The 12832-nt window shown below is 44.1% G+C and overlaps 1 pseudogene; it reads right to left on the bottom strand.

Moving 5' to 3' along the window:
• Positions 1-798: 798 nt before the first annotated feature.
• Positions 799-12446, bottom strand: LOC125643151 (cytochrome P450 2J5-like; annotated as a pseudogene).
• Between the last annotated feature and the right edge of the window lie 386 nt (positions 12447-12832).

Genomic DNA, 12832 nt, shown 5'->3' with positions numbered 1-12832 from the left:
GTTTCAATCTCTTTGTGTTTCTTTAAGCTTTATTTGTTGTGTTGTGGCAAGCTTTGCAATTTTTTGCAGTCCCCAGGTTTCCGTTAAGTGGGAGTTGAAAAGCAGACCTAGAGGGCCCAGTTCTCCTTTGACATTGACTTTACAGCAGCTTCACATGCACAATGATACTTTCAGCATCAAAACTCACTCCAGAATCTTTTACGGTTTTCCGTACTGAACTTCAGAAACTGAAGAAAACTAGGCTGCACGCAGCTGATTTGGAAACGGAACCTTTTCAGAAGTGGAATCAACAGAGCGCGATACGTTTGGTTGAGATTAGTGGGATGGTGATGCAATAAATGGTAGTACCAAGTGCACCAAACCCTTAATTTTCATAGAATAGTGTTATATCTAGGGGTGATCCTGAGAAGTGGTGGTAATTTGATCTAATTTCTTCAGTTCTCCGCTGCTCAGTGCCCTCACTTTAAGTAACCAGTAGTAGAATGTTGTTCCACGAACTTCTCAAAAGAGGATGGAGTTGTAAGGGGAAACGAGGGATTCTTAAGGAAAAAAAAAAGAGTTGGTTCCTGGAGATGCCGTGATTGATATAACAAAACAGATGCATAAGCAACTTGTCAAGAGACAGTAGCTTTAATGAGGAAACCAGGAGAAGAAGGCGAACAAAAAGAATCTGTAACACTATAGTGACATGTCACATTGCCAAATCCAAAGGGACATTCAAAAGAATGGTGGTTGTGAGAGGAAATGAGGCCCTAAAACTGCAGACATGTGCATGCTTAACTTTACTACTGAGAATAGTCCTCCCAGAGAGAGTAAAGGAAGGGGGACCCAAAGTACATTGATAGCCTTTGGATAAAAACATGTGAAGTGAACTTTGAAGGAGAGAAGAGAGGTTTTGTGAACACAGAAGAGTGAATGGTACACACTGAAGTTCAGTTAAAATAATGCATCTTTATTATATCTGGACAATTGTGCAGCCGTGGTGGGACTACAGCTAGTTCATCAGTATCTCTACTGTGTAGAAATAGTTTAGATAATTCTTTCCACTAGGTGTTACCTTGCACTTTTGTACACTGAAGATCGCTTGATCTTTGGCAAATGCATTTATTTTTTAAAAGTTAAAATTTAATAAGTCTGTGTTCCTAAATAAAACTATCTCCATCCACTGTCACAATACTGAATTATCAAATAAGACTAATAAGATAAAGTACAAGATGAATATTAAAATCCCTGACAGAATCACCTCCATTTATGGTTCATTTCAGACTAGCGTGGAACCACATGGAGCTTATATGGATGTGGCTGCAATATAGCCCCTAAAATATAGTTTAGATTGACTTCCTTCACTCCCTCTGGAAGCTGGAATGTGAACACCCGCAGCAGGTTGACAAAGAAGATGAAGAGCTCAGTTCTTGCCATCTGTTCCCCCAAACACACCCGATGCCCTACGGAAGGAACAAGAGAAGGGCATTACTCCTACAAATGATTGCACAGAGTGAGTCAGAGAAAAGTGAATTTCTAAACAAAATTCTGCTGAGTCTCTTGGACACTAAGGTGAGAAGTTGCCTCAGAGGGACATAATCTGTATAATTTTCTTTACCTGAGATGCTAGATATATATCTGGCTTTGGGTATGTCTATGCTTCGAGCCGGGGATGTAATTCACAGGCAGGTCATGGAGACATGCCCATGCTAGATCACTAGAAATAAAGCATGGCTGCCACGGTGGAACCAGCGGGAAGGGCTAGCTGCCCCATGTATGTAGCTAGCATCTCACATGCTTACATACTTGGAGCAAGCAGATTTAGATGCCAGTGAAATACCTGCTGAGAAAGGTATGAATGCTTCATTGTTTACAAAGTTGCCATCTGAATCGAGAAAGTGACTCGGGTTGAACTTCCATGGGGTCTCCCAGTGTTCAGAATCGTATACAGCAGAGTGTAAGTTTGGCAATACAATTGTGCCCTGAAAAAGAAGCAAAACTTAATTGTCTTCTATTTGTGAATTAGTCTTTGTTAGCTAAGCATTAAAAACAGGAGCAGGTTCTCAGCTTGTGTAAATCAGTGTGGCTTCATTGACATCAACAAGTCTATGCCCTTTTACAGCAGCTGTGTGGCTCAGACTGTCTAGCCTCATTTCTCTGCTTATCAGCGTGGTTCACCAGGGTCACATCTGATAGTACTGTACTCAAATGTTCTGTTACAAATTGTCCTCTTTTTCCTTTTATCACATTCTCTCCTTCTCCTCTATTACTGACACAGAGGTTTCTCATCTGCCCTCCTTTAATCCATCTGTCCCAGCAACCCGATCCTACTCTACCTCCCTTCACCCCATTCACCCTCTTCCTTGCTCTCTCTTAACCACTCACTCCTCTCAATAAATGCATGCTTTTCTCTTCCCTATCATGAAAAAAATCTAACCTTTACCCCACTTACTTCCCTGTCCCTTTCCCCTCCACCTCCACACATAGAATATGTCTTCTCTAACTACTGCTTTGAGTTCCTCTCCATCCAGTTCTACATCTGAGATAGCTTTTCTAACATTTCTTCATGGATGTCCAGCTGGAACCTTCAATTCAACATGGTCAAAACTGAGTTTTGGCCTTCTTCTTTCTCCATTTACTCCATCACTGTGGATAACACCACCACCCTCCCAGTTGTTGAAAGACCATAATTTGGATGTTCTCATCAACTTGGCCTTCTCTCCAAACTCACAAATCTAGACTGCAGCCAAATCTTGCTGCTGCCACCAATATAATATTTCAAAGATTTGGCCTTGTCTGTGTCCAGACTGTCATCTAATCTCATCATTTTATGCCATGAGCCTTATAATCTGTTCTTCTCTGGCCTTGATGCCAGCTACATTGTCCCTCTCAGGTGTATTCAAAATTCTGCTACTAGGATTGCATTCATGGCTTGTCACTCTAACCACATTAACCGTCTCTTTCCATTTCTTTGCTGGGTCCGTCTATCACACCACATCAGACACTAGCTCCTTGTCTTTGCATTTCTGGCCCTTCACCAGTGAGCCCCATGCTATCGGTAAGATCTACTGGCACATTGAATAGTTGGCTCCTGCCTTTGCTTGGTATTGACGGCAGCCCTAATCATCATCTCCCTCAAACGCCTCCAGGCTTTCTCCCGTGATCCTCTCATATGTGTGGGGAAAATGCCCAATCAAATTGATAAAGCACACCACCATCTCTCTTCTCCCACCCTTAAAACCTTCTTGATGCCATGATGCCTACAGGCCTAGACTACTTCTGCAAAGCTGTGGTCATTTTTCAACTCCCAACCTACTTTCACCCTATTTGCCTGTTCTGTCCTGTCTCATGTATAGACGGAAAGTGTTTGGGGGCAGGGACTGTCGTCTTGGCTATTTTTTCTGAAGTTCTTACCACAGTGGGGCCCTGATCCTTGATTAGGATAGCGAGGCATGAGTGTAACATGAATACTTAGGCCTGGTCTACGCTACACAGTTAGGTGGATGGAAGGAACTTTACATTGACCTAATTATGTCAGTGTACACACCACAGCTTTGTCCCACTGATGTAAGTGCCCTGCTACACCGACATAATAACTCCACCTCCACGAGAGGCATAGGACTTACGTTGGTGTAGTTATGACAACACAGTGTCTGTGTAGCCACAGCAGCTGTTGGCTGTCTTGTCAATTTTACAGCTCCATGCTGGAGCAGTGAAATTGACAAGAAAGCTGGGTAGCTGGAGCCTGGCTGGGCTGTTGCAAGGCGGCTTCCCGCTCAGGGAGCCGAGAAGCCCGGGCAGCTGCCCCCTGCACCCAGCTGTGAGCGGGGAGGCACGAACCCTGGGTGGCTGGCCTCCACTCGCAGGTGGGAGTGGGGAACCAAGAGCCTGGGAGCGGGGGGGAGCAGCTGGGCTCCCAGTGGGGAGCTGCAGGGAGCTGAGAGCCCTGGCTCTTAGCCTCCCTACACTGCCCCTCTTCAGTCAATGGAAGTGCTTCTAGTGAGGATGCATGCCACCAACAGAAGGAGGGTAGTGTGGACATCAGCCACAGCAGTAATTACAACTGTAAATCTGTAGTGTAGACTGTAGGCCAGGGGTGAGCAAACTTTTTGGCCCTAGGGCCACATCGGGTACAAAAATTGTATAGAGGGCCAGGTAGGGAAGGCTGGGGGAGGCTATGCATGGCCTGGCCACTGCCCCCTGGGACTCCTGCATCTTATCCAAACACCCCTGCTCTCTGCCCCCTGATCATCCCCCCAGGACGCCCGTCCCCTGTCCAATCCTCCCTGCTCCCCACCCCGTGACTGACCCCCTGAAGCCCCCCTGCCCCCTATCCAACCCTCCCTGCTCTCCTGCCCCACCTTATCTGTAGGGTGGGGGAAAAGGGGGCTCAGTCCTTTCCCTGTGCGTTTCCCCTGCTTGTTTGGCTGCTCTCTCTGGCAGTCGGGCAGGGCTCGCTCCCTGTCTGGGCTTGGCTGCTGGGGACAGGGGCCAAGCATGCTGGAGGTGGAGGGGGGCCCTGGCTTGCTCTGCCACTGTCCCTGGCAGCAGGGCCCAGACCCCTTGACCGCCCTCCTGCAACTCCCCCTGCTCCTCGCCCCCCTCCGCCCCCCGTAACTCCCCCTGGCCACGCTATAGCCGTGCCGCCCGGCTGGAGCTGCAGCCATGCTGCCCAGGAGCTGGGGGAACTGTGACTGTGAGGGAGGGAAGAAGGGAGGGACCAGGGGCTAGCCTCTGGCCCGCTCACCATGCTGCGGGGGAATTGGGCTGGCTCCTCTGCAAGCCTGTCCTGACCCCGTTCCCTGGCAGGAGCTCAGGGGCCAGAGGGAAGGGTCCTGAGGGCTGGATATGGCCTGCGGGCCGTAGTTTGCCCCCCTCTGCTGTAGGCTGTAACAGTGTCTGTAAGTCGACGTAACGTAAGTTGATGTATGTCTCTAGTGTAGACGTGCCTTTAGTAATAATGATGCAAAAGAAGCAGGGGTCATTAACATGGGGAATACCGTTGTACCTTTTCAACGGGAAACCCCAGCACTGTTGTATCCTTCACGCACTGCCGAGGGGCCCCGACAGCAGTAATGTTGCTGCGCGCAAGATCTCATGAATCACAGCGTTTGTGTAAGGCAGTTTCTTCTGGTCCTTATAGTGGATTAGTTGGGAAGGTTCCAGAACCGTGTCTAGTTCCTTCTGGACTCTCTCTGCAAAGAAATACTCGGTTTTACTGATAACCGGTGAATATTTTTCGTCCCTTTTTCTGGTTTTCTTTTTAATAAGCCCATCTCTTTACAAAGCTGTGTTAACTTGCTGTGTGTCCCTTGACTGGACCTACACAATCCAGGGTTTTGTAAAATAAGAATACGTTGCCTTGAGATGCTTTGGAGTGTGGTTTGATCCCTGCATTGGTTTGAAGTTGATCTTTAGAGAGGGGGAGCGTTTCCCCAGAGCTCATGGTAATTTCTCAAATGGTACTTCTCTTTCAAATTAATCTTTACAGAAGTGCCTGCGTATTCCCGTTTAGATGAAACGAGGGACATTGACATATTCCCATTATATTCACCATATCTTTTGACAGGAAAGTTATAAATACATGTCAGATTAGGTTAATTTTTAAGTGCTGTTCACTGTTTCTACTTTGGCAATGAGAAAGTATTCGTGAGAGAAAATATGCTTGTTTTACTTGTGAAATTGCCCCTTTAGCCTGCTGTCTTCCCTCGCTATTGTCTTAGTATGAAGGGGGAGACCAATAGCCTGCTGGTGTTGCATTTCAGGCAGCTGGTGGGGTGCCAGCATATTTCTATTTCCTTTCATGATATTTCATAGATTAAATTCTCCTTTCTGAGCTGTTAGATATTAACAGCTAAGCACTGATGTTCATTGCTGGCAGGTCACTTTATCTTCCAGCACCCTGTTAATCTGAGCTAATATTTGTTTAGTAATTATTGGCAAACTTTAATGTGTGTCCCTTTGATGCGCATTCACTCACCTTGGATATCTGGGTATTGCAGCATATAGAGGAGTGCCCAGCACAGGGTGATAGTTGTGGTTTCTGTCCCTCCCAGCAAAAGATCAGCCACAGTCTGAACCATGTTATCTTCATTAAAGGTGGAGGTGGGGTCATCTTTGGTCTGAAGGTGACATTCACAAGATTTGAAAGCAGAAGGTTCTACAGGAGTAGGGTTGACTGTGTGGTAATTAACACATTTTTCACAGTTTGGCTGGCCCTTCTAAAGGGACGTATCTCTCAGCCCACCTGTGACACAGCTAATTTTCCTCCCCTGGCGGAGAGAAGGAAGCAAGTCATGTGACAGGGAGGTGTGTGACTAAATCGAACCTCTGGGGAGGTAGAAAAACAGAGGCTGGTGGATGGCCAAATGGATGGGGGCGACAGAGTGAAGCTGCAGGGAGCGTGTTTGCCTCCTGTAGTGATTCCTGGGAGGGGATTTGGGGCTGGGTAGAAAGACCCATCTGGACGATTTTGTTTTCCTTTTGGGGAGAGACCAAGAAGGGGGCCAGGCCTGGCGTCTGCTCCAGTGGCTTAGAGAACAGAGGAAGAGACAGTACCTCAGCAAAAAGGGGCTCTGCCCAGCTTAAGGCAGAGTGGGAAAGCTTTTGTGTTTGTTCTGGAACTTCATTAAAATCAGCCCAAAGAGGTGCTGCTGCTGCTGGACTTGGGAAAGCCTCTTTTGAGTGTGAGGAACCAAGAGCGGAAACTGAGGCTGGGTATTGCAGCACCACCCTTAGCCACAAGGGGGCGCAGGGGAGGCAGCTGACACGGTTAGTGTTGCTTGATGAAAACGTCTCGTGAAATGTCCAACAAATGGCGGGGGGGAAACAAAAATGCTTCTGAAGTCCCAAATTACAGGAAGATTTGAAATATTAATCTATAAAATTATTTAGCAATCCTTCAACTAAGTCTCTCTGCAGTGGACAGTGAGGCTAAGGAGAAGCTAGTGTTATACAGAGTACAGGCACTTACTTTTGCTATCTGAGCCAGGTAGAAGTCAATGAGATCCTGTGGATCATCTTCGTTCCATCTCTCCTCATGACTTCAGACTTCGTTCTTAACTAAATTATGCATAAAATTGGTGTACACAAACACTTCCTGGTGAGGTCCTGGGAGATGATGCATAAACCATGGGAAAGCATCATACATCTATGGGTAAAACATAGGGGAGATGATGTGAGTTCTCTGATATAAGCAAGTGAACCTGAGGAAGTTTAAAGTGTCATGAAAACTTAAATAAAAGTATGAAGGGACTGGAGGGTTTACATTTCTAGTAGGAATATGAAACCTTTTAACCTCTGCTTTAAGTCAGTTCTGATCTGGACTAAACTGATCTGTTCTACATACATTTTTGTACTGTGCTTATTCATGGTAGTATCTGAGTGCTCTCCAGTGTTCATTAAACAACGTGTCTGCACACCTATCATGGAGTTTGTTCGCTCATTCTCTCCCCAGAGCACGTGCATTGGAGGGTGTTTTTAATATAAATATACTTGTTGCTCTGTGTTTAGGTAAGAGAAGGCAAGGTTAAAGAAATGCACCTTGCATTAGGTGTGGAAAGTAGTTAGGTCTGTCATGGTCCTTAGTGCCTGGGGGAATTCAATCCACAGTCTTGGATCACCCCCAGATGTGGAGCGTTCCTTTGTGCCAGAGGGGCACAGTTGCTGACCACGGTCTTTTTCCTGGAGCTTTGGACTGTTTTTAAGTTATGTCTACTCTGCAATAAAACACCCTTGGCTCATCGCTATCAGCTAATTCGGGCTTGCGGGGCTCAGGCTGCCGGGCTGTAAAATTGCAGTGCAGCTACTGGGGCTCGAGGTGGAGCCTGGGCTCTGGGTCTCTCCCCCATTGCAGGGTCTCAGAGTCTGGGCTCCAGACCAAACATCTCCACTGCAATATTATAGCCCCGCAGTCTGAGCCCCACAAGCCTGACTCAGCTGACGGGCCAGCTTCGGCCGTTTTATTGCAGTGTAGACAGACACCATGAGCCCAGGCCATGGAGCATGTTGACCAGAAGCTGCAGAGAGGTGACATCTGCTCAGTGACATGTGTGGTCATGGAGCTGGTGGTAGTATCCCAAGTCTAGTTACTAGGGAGCAGGCGCAGCACCCATGCTATTGTCTCCCTGTTTAACTTCCTCGCTAAAGAGACTGAAGACTGAGTGGGTATGGAGGCTGAATTCCCAGACGTGTTCCCTCCAAAACAGAGATGAGATGCACCGTTAGGAAGTCATTTGTGGGAAGCTTTCTTTTGCATTGCTTATGCTGTGCTTCTTCTGTGGCTAGAGGATTTTGGTCTCTAGGGCTGTAAGCAGAGCAACTTCTGCAGAGTTCACTTACATTTATGTTTTAATTTCTGAAGCACCCCTACTTGAAGGCCTCCGGGTACCCAAAAATACTATCAGTGAATACTAGAATGCCAGAAAGGCAACATAGCCCAATAAACAGATAAACTTCAGATACGTTTAAAATAGGGCTGTCAAGCGATTAAAAAAATTAATCGTGATTAATTGTGTGATTAATCACAGTGTTAAACCATAATAGAATACCATTTATTTGAATATTTTGGATGTTTTCTACATTTTCAAAGATATTGATTTCAGTTACAACACAGAATACAAAGTGTACAGTGCTCACTTTATATTTATTTTTGATTACAAGTATTTGCACTGTAAAAAAAAAATTAGTATTTTTCAATTCACCTAATACAAGTACTGTAGGGAAATCTCTTTATCATGAAAGCTGAACTTGCAAATGTAGAATTATGTACAAAAATCTTGCATTCAAAAACAAAACAATGTAAAATTTTAGAGCCTGCAAATCCACTCAGTCCTACTTCTCATTCAGCCAATCACTCAGACAAACACGTTTGTTCACATTTGCTGGAGATAATGCTGCCCGCTTCTTGTTTATAATGTCACCAGAAAGTGAGAACAGGCATTCGCATGGCACTGTTGTAGCCAGCATCACAAGATATTTACGTGCCAGATGCACTAAAGATTCATATATCCCTTCATGCTTCAACCACCATTCCAGGGGACATGTGTTCATGCTGATGACGGGTTCTGCTCTGTACCAATCCAAGGCAGTGTGGACCAACACATGTTCATTTTCATTATCTGAGTTAGATGCCACTAGCAGAAGGTTGATTTTCTTTTTTGGTGGTTCGGGTTCTGTAGTTTCCACATAGGAGTGTTGCTGTTTTAAGACTTCTGAAAGCATGCTCCAAACCTTTTGCCTCTCGGATTTTGGAAGGCACTTCAGATTCTTAAACCTTGAGTCGAGTGCTGTAGCGATCTTTAGAAATCTCACATTGGTACCTTCTTTGCATTTTCTGAAATCTGCAGTGAAAGTGTTCTTAAAATGAGCAACATGTGCTGGGTCATCATCCGAGACTGCTATATCACGAAATGTATGGCAGAATGTGGGTAAAACAGAGTAGGGGCCATACAATTCTCCCCCAAGGAGTTCAGTCACAAATTTAATTAACACATTATTTTTTTAACGAGCGTCATCGGCATGGAAGCATGTCCTCTGGAATGGTGGTCGAAGCAAGAAGGGGAATATGAATGTTTAGCATATCTAGCATGTTAATACCTTGCAATGCCAGCTACAAAAGTGCCATGTGAACACCTGTTCTCACTTTCTGGTGACATTGTAAATAAGAAGCGGGCAGCATGATCTCCTGTAAATGTAACAAACTTGTTTGTCTTTGGCGATTGGCTGAACAAGAAATAGGACTGAGTGGACTTGTAGGCTCTGAAGTTTTACGTTGTTTTGTTTTTGAGTGAAGTTATGTAACAAAAAAAATCTACATTTGTAAGCTGCACTTTCATGATAGAGAGATTGCACTCCAGTACTTGTATTTTTCAATTCACTTCATACTATTTCTTTTATTATTTTTACAGTGCAAATATTTGTAATAAAAAATAATATACACCTTGATTTCATTTACAACCCAGATACAATATATATGAAAATGTAGAAAAACATTCAAAATATTTAATAAATTTCAATTGGTATTCTATTGTTTAACAATGCGATTAAAACTGCGATTAATTGCGATTAATTTTTTTAATCGCGATTAATTTTTTTGAGTTAATCGCGTGAGTTAACTGCGATTAATCGACAGCCCTAGTTTAAAAATATGCTTTAGTCATGATGAAATTCTATGGCCTCTGTATCATACAAGAGGTCAGACAAGATAATTTGATGGCCCCTTCTGGCCTTAAAAGGAGAAGAAAAAGCATCATCCATACAGAATATACGTGCAGATTAGTTTAAACATAAATTCTGAGAGAGAATGCAGTATAGAACATACATTTAGGATTTGTAGATCAGATCTTGAGCAAGACTGATCAGAAATCTGCTCAAAATGACAGGGCTTCAAAGTTTTGGATTTTATTAACTGTACTTTTATGTCTCGGTTTCCAAGTACAAAATCAGCATTCCAAGTGTTAGGTTTAGTACTAGCATTTAGAAATCTGGTTCAAGACGCACACGTTTATGTAAACGTTTCTTGGTTTTGAAACACATTAAATGATTTGGAAATCTGCTGCCAAAAGAAGTAATGATTTGTACTAATAACTCAAGTCTTGGGCCACATGATTTACTGATGGTGTCCTATAAATAAGACATGAGATCTATGAAGTGTGTATTTACTGCTTCATAAGCAAAAATCCTGCATAATACTTTTTGGAAATTACATTCTGTGGTAGATGTCCATCTCTCTGTACTATGTATGTACAGTAACCATTCAGTAACCATTAACCCTTTGGTTTTCCTGGTGAAGCATAGATAAACTTTACAGTGATAAGAACCGGAATAACTGTATGCTCACCCTGCCCCAGATAGTGGCCTGGAAGAAGATCACAAAATAGATGGCTTTGATGAGCCGGTTGAAGGAATCATCCTCACTGGAGAAGCGATGGCCAAAAACCACAGTGCAGATCACATTTGCGACAGCATAGACGATGTGGGTATGGGGGTCGAAGGATTTCCCTGAAAATACGGCAGGTGTTACTTAGAACCACTGAATGGACTGTGGTGAGGAGTGTTAAGGAGGACCATGAAGGAATCTGCACAATAGTACTAGCAGTTGTACAATGTAAAGGAGATTGAATTACTTTTAGATAAGTGAGACATTTTACAAAGGAGTGAATTCTATTTAATGTAAACTAAACAGAGGAACTAGAACCTGGAGAGGACTTCTTTTTTCTAAAAGAACTGAAGATATTTGTGAAGAGATGCTTGGAATTTATTTATGTTAGTCCTTGTCCTTTACAATGGAACGATGCTAGGAAACAACCCTTGCATCTATGTTTCCCTGTTTGGTCTGTGGCCTGTTTTGTGTGGAATTACTGTATTTTTTTCTCCCCTCTGTGCTGTGCACTGAAATAAGAGCATAGGTCCTCAAGCTTCTAGGCAGGAGTTTTAATTTTTCCTTTCTACTGGCAAAGTTTTAGTTTCTTCCAAACTTTGAAATGACATCAAGTTTGGAATGTCGTTTTCTCCCGTGAAAAGTTCCAGGACTGTTTACAGGCACTAACTGTGCAACATCAGCATTACAAGGCCTTTTAACATAAAGTGTGTTTTCATGTATCACTCTTAACATGTTCAAGGGTTTTTTCAAAAGATTAGGCACCTTGTACATTTTTACAGTTCTATATAACATATTAGTTAAAAAAATAACCATTAGCAATAACATCAAATCTATTGCAAGTGTCCATTTACAATTATTCTTGTCATGCCACACCTTTGGCTTAATACCATTGGGGTTTGGGCCTTTTAGGGTTACCCTGTGGCTTCCCTTTGCAAAATCAAGTTTTCTTTTTCCTTCTTGTCCTGAAGGATCAAACCCTGATTTCTCTTGCTTAACAGAATTCACTGGCTGGTTGGGTGTGATATCTTTGCTAACAGCTATTAGCAAGTCTTTCTTCTCCCTGTCAGCAGGTAATTTGCATCAACACAGGCAGGAACCTGTTTACCGGTTTTCAGATCGTTGACTCTACCAATTTCAAGGCTGGACTCTGTCTTACAGAGGCCTGGTCTACACTACGAGTTGAGGTCAAATTTAGCAGCGTTATCTCGATTTAACCCTGCACCCGTCCACATGACAGCCATTTTTTTTTTTACTTAAAGGACTCTTAAAATCTATTTCTTTACTCCACCCCCAACAAGGGGATTAGCGCTGAAATCAGCCTTGCCGGCTCGAATTTGGGGTACTGTGGATGCAATTCGACAGTATTGGCCTCTAGGAGCTATCCCAGAGTGCTCAGTTGTGACCGCTCTGGACAGTGCTCTCAACTCAGATGCACTGGCCAGGTAGACAGGAAAAGGCCCGCGAACTTTTGAATCTCATTTCCTGTTTGGCCAGCGTGGCGAGCTCACCTGAACAGACACCATGCAGAGCTCATCATCACAGGAGACCATGCAGTCCCAGAATCACCGAAGAGCTCCAACATGGACCGAACGGAAGGTACGGGATCTGATCGCTGTATGGTGAGACGAATCCGTGCTGGCAGAACTCCATTCGAAAAGACAAAATGCCAAAATATTTGAAAAAATCTCCAATGGCATGAAGGACAGAGGCTATCCCCGATAATGTCAAGGCAAACCTGGTGGCTGAACTTTGTGACTTTGTTCTCACCCATAACTATTTCACATTTGGGGACAATGTATATCTTCAAATCAGCGGCACTGCTATGGGTACCCGCATGGTCCCACAGTATGTCAACATTTTTATGGCTGACTTAGAACAACACTTCCTCAGCTCTCATCCCCTAACGCCCCTACTCTACTTGCGCTACATTGATGACATCTTCATCATCTGGACCCATGGAAAAGAAGC

The sequence above is a fragment of the Caretta caretta genome, chromosome 9 (genome assembly GCF_965140235.1).
Source record: "Caretta caretta isolate rCarCar2 chromosome 9, rCarCar1.hap1, whole genome shotgun sequence".
Lineage (NCBI taxonomy): Eukaryota > Metazoa > Chordata > Testudines > Cheloniidae > Caretta > Caretta caretta.
This window is presented reverse-complemented; position numbering and strand designations above follow the sequence as displayed.